The sequence below is a fragment of the Taurulus bubalis genome (genome assembly GCF_910589615.1).
Source record: "Taurulus bubalis genome assembly, chromosome: 21".
Lineage (NCBI taxonomy): Eukaryota > Metazoa > Chordata > Actinopteri > Perciformes > Cottidae > Taurulus > Taurulus bubalis.
This window is the reverse complement of record NC_136609.1, coordinates 10,674,995-10,682,494: the sequence shown is the minus strand read 5'-3', so window position 1 is coordinate 10,682,494 and position 7,500 is coordinate 10,674,995. Positions and strand designations below refer to the sequence as shown.

General features: G+C 45.4%; 1 protein-coding gene across 1 annotated transcript in view; it reads right to left on the bottom strand.

The window, feature by feature from the left end:
• The window catches only part of LOC306752694 (receptor tyrosine-protein kinase erbB-4-like), a gene marked incomplete at both ends in the record, with an annotated part of 181,279 nt that overhangs the window by 117,418 nt on the left and 56,361 nt on the right, over positions 1-7,500 (bottom strand). The gene's annotated exons all lie outside the window — the stretch shown is intronic.

Here is a 7,500-nt window from a genome sequence, read left to right as displayed (position 1 = left end):
ATACCTGCAGCATTAATCTCAATGCTGGGGATCAACCTTTACAACTATGCACAGCTCTTTATATGAGTTAATGAGCGTAAAGTACCAATAATGGATTAATATTTAATGGCACACAACTTAGGCAACATAGCAACAAGGCAGAAACAATCTGCGGCATAATTACACTTTAATTGTATTTGCGAGGGCATAAGTTTAACGGCAATAATGCGGAACATATTCCACCGAAGCTGCAGCACGAGGATGAGAATTCCTTTTATCCGCGCATGATGATATATGACCTTTATTGTCGATACCTTTGATGTTTTCCTTTAATAAGATGTGCCCAGAAAATGCACGAGGAGGTTTACTGTTTGCCTTCAGATCTAAAATTCTTCTTGTTTGTTGTCTTCCTCGAGACCAGCGCTGGAGGTGATGCTCCTTTATGAAGCATCAGAATCCTGCATCCTGACCAGGAGCCTTTGCAGGTCTTTCACACGGAACATTCTTTATTTAGCGCAAGAATCCCACAGAAAACAGAATAAGATAGAAGATGTGTTTTGATGTTTTGAACTGAACACTACAGGCAGCAGTACAAATTCAGCTGAACTCAATCTGACAGCAATCCCATTCCAATGAATGGAATTTGGTGCAAAATCATAAATGCTGGCGTGACCGGCCACTAAAGCCTGGTAAGACGGGTGTATTTAGTCAGAGCCTTCCTCTATCTCAAACCGCTCAATAAAAGAGAAGGTGGCACAGATGAAAGCAAGAGAGGAAGTTAGGGAACGACTGTAAATGAAGGGTGAAAATAGACGAGATCAGAGTAAATGAGAAGGTGGGATGACGTGTGAAAGACAGGAAGGAAGAGGCAGATAGAGAAGATTAAAAGTGGTGAGGGGTGGTAAAAAAAAAAGAAGCATGGATGGATGGATGGATGGAGGGAATAAGGGACCGGGATGACCGGCCTGGACTGGCCTCCAGCAGCTTGTGTGGCAGCAGGACGACTGTCACCGCTGCTTGCCAACCGCGGCCCCGCTGGCGCCGCCAAGCATCCACCTGTCACTCAAAACCGTGTTCGCTTTAAGCCGCTTCCAGACTGATTGTTGAGAAGGAGGATTGCGATCCACCAGATGACAGATCTCTAATTGACTGCCTCTGAGGGGAATTGCATAACTTGTTACTGAGTCCCTCTTTTTTTCTTGATAACTATTTGGAAGTAATTAACTCCCTGCATCCACGATGATGTGAACACCCAGAGAGAGAGAAAAACACGGACATTCTGACATCCAATGGCGTGTCTACCTGCGGTGCAAGACGAGCGGAGTGGGAGTGGAGCCTGCCTGGCTGTTAGCACACAAAGCAACAGTGGACAGCTCTGTGCGTGTGTGTGTGAATGTGTGTGAACAGCGAGGGGCGGCGTTCTCGCAGCCTGTTCTGACCGAGCCCACCATCTGCGGGCATGCCGGGTGCCCGCCTGTTGGCCCTCCTATGCCAGGCTCTCTGACGCGGTTGCATGGTAACAGCTCTGAGAGAGCGGGCTCCAAAGCCGGTCGGGCCAAATGGCTTCAGCCAGCGGAGCGCTGATTTCAGCCCGGGGGCAGTAAAGAAAAAAGACATGCATTTCCATGCTTTGAATCTCACATTTGATGTGCAGAACCTGACCTACAAAATTGACCACATAAAAGATTCATTTGACTAAACTAACTGGCTTACATTCTGCAGGCGCGCTACGTAGGAACCTTTCACACCAACAGCAGCACTGCAATCCCTCTATGATATTCTATTCTGCAATGCAACATGCATTATTTATGCAGAAGACTGACCAATCACGTACTTGCAAGGTGGAATATCTTGCAACATGTGCGCAGTAGCGCGGTGGGTTGTTGGTGCTGTTTTTGCTTTGTGCTATCTGGCAACCGGTGCAGATCATCCTTCTTTCACAAGGTCAAAAGTATAACTTTCTAATGGGTGTTACCGGCTCTGCGTTGGTACACAACGCACTGCAAAGCTAATGCTAATACTGGAGGTGCTGTGTTGGTTGTATTTGAGATAGATTCTCCTTGGATTATATCAAAACCAGAGCCGGGAGAATTTCTACAAATATAACCAAGAAAATGTTTTTAAAGAAGAGTTTTATCCTATTCTATTCCTTCCTATCTTCATATTTTAGAACATCAGAGTAAATCAACCTCTCACGGAGACTCCATATCTCGGCCATGCATACAGATTTGTAATTCAATGCAGACTAAATCAGACGTGAACAGTATTAGCTTAGAAGACATAAGGTGAAAAAGCTACTCTTGTGCAGTGAACATGCAGGAACACAATTTTCTTTTTCCAGTCACAAACAAAATGAGACTCTCTCCGAAAAAAAGCTTAAAAATAAAAAAAGCCTCTCTCTGTCTCTCACTGAGACACACATACGGTTTTGCGCACGCGGGGCAGCTGCCTGAAAATAAAATAAGATGGCGAAGCGGTGGCTCAATCATCCGCGACTCCATTTTACTCAGCGGCGCCACAGGAAAATGAATTGCACTAATTGAGGAACAGAGTTCACCAAACTGGTATTCTCATGTTCCACATTCATTAGGCACTCTCTTTGTGAGAGCACCCCGAGGTGACGCTGCGTACGCGGCAGCTGAGGACAGAGGGAAGTCGACAACACCGCCAGTGGGATCAAACTCTTTCCAGCCTCTTTTAAAAGCCGACTGTTGCCTACAATTTGCGTGTGAATGTAAACATCTGTGACGCCCGGAGGCTGCGGCCTTACATCGTTATTATACGTCGTTGAAGTGAGTTGCCGGTTTTGCTCACAGAGGGTTTCCTTAGCAATGGGTTGTCACACGATTGCAGTGTGTGTGCGTGTGTGTGTGTGTGTGTGTGTGTGTGTGTGTGTAGGCGACGCGTGTGTGAATGACGCGGCAGCAGCAGCCGACAGCAAACTGAGTTAGGAGGCGAGCGGAGACGGGACGACGGCGACGGCGACGAGACTGGAGGAAGAAAAAAGAAAAGAAAACGGGATGAACAAGGGTTTCCCCGCTGCTGCTTCGGAAGTGTCTAACAAAGGATTATCTTATCTTATCTTATCATATCTCTTACATTGCACGAGTCTTATCTCAGCCTCTGTTTGGGGCTCACGCGTGAAACACACGTGCCGCTGACGCCGTGTTCCTTAACCGTGACCAGATTTGACGGGGGGAATCTTTTTTGTGGCATTTAGTCCAGTGCTTCTTTAATGTGTCTTGTCCATATATTGAAGCAATAATGATAACAAATGAAACATTCTAAATGATACATACTTTATATAGCCACATATTAAAATAAGAAAATGAAGACACTTTTCAGTCCTCCTCATTTATTAAAGCAATAATGATAACAAATACAATATTCTAAATAATAAATAATGCATTCTTAATATGGTCACATATTAAGAATATGTTTTATTTGATTAAGAATACAATAAAATATGTTATTAAGAATTAAGAACGTAAGTGCCTGCTCTGCATGTCATGCACGAAGCATCACGGCCGAGGTGAAAACATGTTGTTGTTTTTTAGTTTGTCCGTGAACTTACATTTATGTTTGACATGGCTGCAGACGTCATGTGCTGTAAACAATGCAACTAATAGAGGTGGCAAGGTGCTCAGGGTTGCCAGATTGTGGTCGTATTTGGAGGATAATTATCGTGCATCTGGCAACACTGAGATCGGTCGACCAATGACAGTTCTCTCTACAGTCAGAGCTCACGCATAAGGGAGATACCATTTCCAAAACTTGTAAGGGGTAATAACTAGTTTGTGAAAGACCGAGAGAAACACAAATATCCAACGAGGCAAAATCCCGGACGTTTTTAGAATCCCTGCCGGACGCATTTTTTAGGTCTTGAAAAGAGGACATGTCCGGGAAAAAGAGGACGTCTGGTCACCGTACTTTACTGCTCATGTTGCTCATTTCAATGGGAGAATCCAACATGTCAGACAGCTTACATGACCAAAGTGGCGTCAACAGCTGGGAGCAGACTTCCTTTCACTTTGCAAGCCTTTGTGTATCTCCTGGTGAGAGACCAGAGGATGCATTAACACCTATTGCTTCATTTAGTTGCGCAATTTGCTCACCAGAGCATCTTTGCTAAAAGCAATACACATAATAAAGACTTATGACTAAGCCACGGCAATATTTTTTTGGGGGAAACTGAATTATAATGCAACAACAAGTAAATTGTTTTTAAGATGTTTTTTTGTTCTGTGCATGGGTGGATGCCAAAAGAATATCTTCGTTTCAGTGGGTTTGCTTGCAGCAGCGAAGTACATTCACATGGCACTTTCTGTGTAAAGTTCAACTTCTTTTTGGACACACAAAGCAATTTCAAACCGTCTTGACCTTTAAAGGGAAGAGAGCGGGCTGGAGCCCAAAGTGTTGGCTCCAACCGCGAGTTTTACATAACCCTGTTCTGCAAACGAGAAGTTTGTCACAAACTAAACTGAGCGCGAGCCAATGGAGTCAAAACACAACCTTTTTTACATGCAATGGAGTCAAAACACAACCTTTTTTACATGCAATGGAGTCAAAACACAACCTTTTTTACATGCAATGGAGTCAAAACACAACCTTTTTTGCATGAGGATGTGCAAATAGAGTTATCTACGCTGGACTCTACCCATGGCTGCATCGTGTCCGTTATTACTTGCTCATACTGATGTGTAAATATACAGTTTGAATTGCTTATTTAGATTGAACATAAGCATGAATTAAAGGTGCAACCCCCCACCCACCCAACTCCAGCTAACACACTCGATTGGTTCAACACACTAGGATCAGTCAAGCATTGAGCCAAGTCGATGTGAGCATATACAATTACCCCGTCACACTCAAACACATACCCCATAATGCATAGGTGTGTGTGTGTGTGTGTGTGTGGAGGTGACAGAAGGGGAGGAGCAGGACACGTGAGAATAAAAGAGTGAGACTGAAGAGTGAGAGAGCCCAGAGGGAGCTAGTGCGGCCTTATATGGAGGCGAAGAGCTGGAAGAATCAACTGCGCACAAAGCTGACCGACGCTGTCACTCATCCGATGTGTGTCCTTGTGAAAACAGTTTGGTTTTATGAAATATTACCCCGTGTGTGTGTGTGTGTGTGTGTGTGTGTGTGTGTGTGTGTGCATACCTGCACTTTATGTGCGTAACCGAGTGTGCAGCCGGCCACATATCATCTGCTGCCAATTATAAAGAGTTTTCAGCCGCCTTCTTCCAGCGGGAGGACGGACCGGTGACACGGGTGAGTCCACCGCAGACGGAGCGTCTCGCTGGACCTTGTGTCACCTGTCACTCAAAAAGCCAGGCGGTCGTAGGCCTGGACCCCCCCCCCCCCCCCCCCCCCACCTCTGTAATCCGTCATGCCCAAGTGGGGTCGGATGTTCTCTGGCTAATTGCTCTGAGGCCGAAGTTCGCCACAGAAGGACTGGAGCGGCGACTGAACAGGAAGGTTAGAAAGGTCGGCGGCGAGGTGAGGAGACAAAGGGCTTTACTTGCTTCAAAGCTTTGCTATGGGTTGGATTCCCACCTGGGACCTTTGTTGCATGTCATGACTATTTCTAATCCCAGGTTTCCTGTCCGTCTCCTCTCCACTATCCATCAATAAAGGCCATAAAGTGCCAGAATAAGCATTAGGAAAAATGCTTTGTTGTAAGTGACGAATGTTCTTGCCCGGTGGCTGCAAGTCTTGAATTCCTTTATCAGTCGATTGGAGTATTTTTCTTTTTAATTAATCAATTCCATAAGATTTATGTATATATAAAACAGATGAAGATCATCAATAGTCATCAATCATTGGGCTTTACAATATCCAATAACCATGGAGTGACACTCCATTTAAAAGTAATATAAACCAAGCTATAGCAGCAAAGCGCTGCTCATCACTTAACTGGTGTCGTTTGAATTTGATAAAACCCAACTTTGTTTGGAATAAACATCATGTAAGCACTGAAACATAAACATATAGAGCTTAAAAGTAGATTTTGGGTGCCTTTAAAAAGACATGCTAATAATGCAGGAGCTGCTTAGCTGTGAATATTCCCGGGAATTTTTTGCAATGAATCTAATTACCGAAACCAATTGACATGCAGCGGACCTGAGCCTCTAGGCGGCCCTCAGGGTCTGGGGCCCCGGGGACGTCGCTCACTTTTCCCACTTTGCCCAACTTGGTTAATCCAGCATTGTGCAAAGGAAGAAGTAATGCATTTTAAATTTCACCGGAACAGATTACCAGCATACGTCACGACCCTTCTTCTCCTCACGCACATCTCGAGGTTCTTCATCTCCTCCTCCTCTCCCTCGCTCTCCGTCCCTCACGGCGCCCTCCACCATCCTTCCCCGCCTCCCTTTTTGCTCTCGCCGGATAAGCCGAGTGGAATAATCACCTGTTATGCACCCTGACAAAACACCGAAGCTGGTGTGAAGCCAACACGGAGGATGACTCACCGGAGTGTGAAATCTATCTATCAACCAATCTCACGCAGTCGCTGAGAGCGCTCGGCTTGACACCGCTTGCCACGCCATTTATTGAGCCTCCGTGAACTTGTATCACGCCAGTGGCAAAGTACTCGCATCAAAATACCCCGCATGGACGCACACAGTGAGACAAAACGCTTTCTATTTGTAATCTGCTGTAAGTGACGCTCTCGCTGTGCCATTAGAGAAACACATCATAATTACAGTCAAAGCTCGCGTTCCTACACGTTTATGAGTTGTTTAATCATGCTTGTGGAATGGCGCTAATAATGCTAAGGAGATGTGTGTGTGTGGGGAATAGCTTGCCTTTCTCATCGGGGACCAAAAGACTCAAAGAATGAGATTCATTCCCAACATGACGTGTTTAGTTCTCGACCCAAATACGCTCAATTTAGTAAAGCTGCAAATTCTCGCACTTTTAGAACATATTTTTGCCCTTTTGTGTGATAAATGTCCATAGAGAACAGGAGAGCATCACAAATACTAAAGTGACAATAATATATAACAAAGCTAAACTGCTCCGGAGTGATTAAAGCATAACTGTTTCCTCGACTGAGGAAACGCTTCCAAACTAAATACGGACAGTGACTTTGCATTCTTTCATGCATACTTAAAATCCCAACTTTCTAGGTATTCATTGAGACCCCTGCTGCTGCTCTGCATCAAGGACACCGTCCGACTGCATGGTCCAGTGAATTATAGAGGAAGTGCAAACGATGTGTTGCGGCGAATGCCCACACTAAATATTTACAAAAGCCCCATAACTGATCTGAATGAGCCTTTTGAGAGCGACTGGGAGCTAGCACAATGGGAGAGGAGTGACCTTGCAAAAAAGAGGGGTGAGTGGGGGGGGGGGGGGGGGAGAGAAAGAGAGAAAGGCGGCAATTATGTGGCGTGTGAATGCCTCGGCTGTTGGGGAGCAGAGGAGAGAGAGTCATGAGGGGGAGAAGAAAGAGAGGGGGAGATCATCACTCTGCAGTTTGCCTGTGGAGATGCAGGGAGAGATGGAAGGACA